Genomic DNA, 381 nt, shown 5'->3' on the forward strand with positions numbered 1-381 from the left:
TTGGATCGGTGTTTACTTAACCCTGAAAACACAGGCTGGTTTTTGGCAAAACACCAGAACCAAACAAAACACAAACCCTCCAGATAAGAAAGGCTCCAACCCTCAGCCCCAGACACCAATAACCCAGCCAAGGAGCACTACGACCACCACCACCACCACCACCACCCCGCTCCCGCACACAGGAGCCCCTCCCTGCCCCCCGGGGCTGCTCTTCCTTGGGGGCACCAAGGACGGGGCAGGGGTGGGGATGGCGAGGACGCCCCTCCCCAGGCATCTCTCACCCCATTGCCAAGGGGGACACAGGGCAAGGTCGCTGCCAGGGGGATAGGAGGGGGAGAAGCTCACCGTTGAGGCCGTTGGGGATGCTCCGGTGGCGAAGGG

The sequence above is a fragment of the Mesitornis unicolor genome, unplaced genomic scaffold, assembly GCF_000695765.1.
Source record: "Mesitornis unicolor isolate BGI_N332 unplaced genomic scaffold, ASM69576v1 scaffold2300, whole genome shotgun sequence".
In the NCBI taxonomy this organism is placed as follows: domain Eukaryota; kingdom Metazoa; phylum Chordata; class Aves; order Mesitornithiformes; family Mesitornithidae; genus Mesitornis; species Mesitornis unicolor.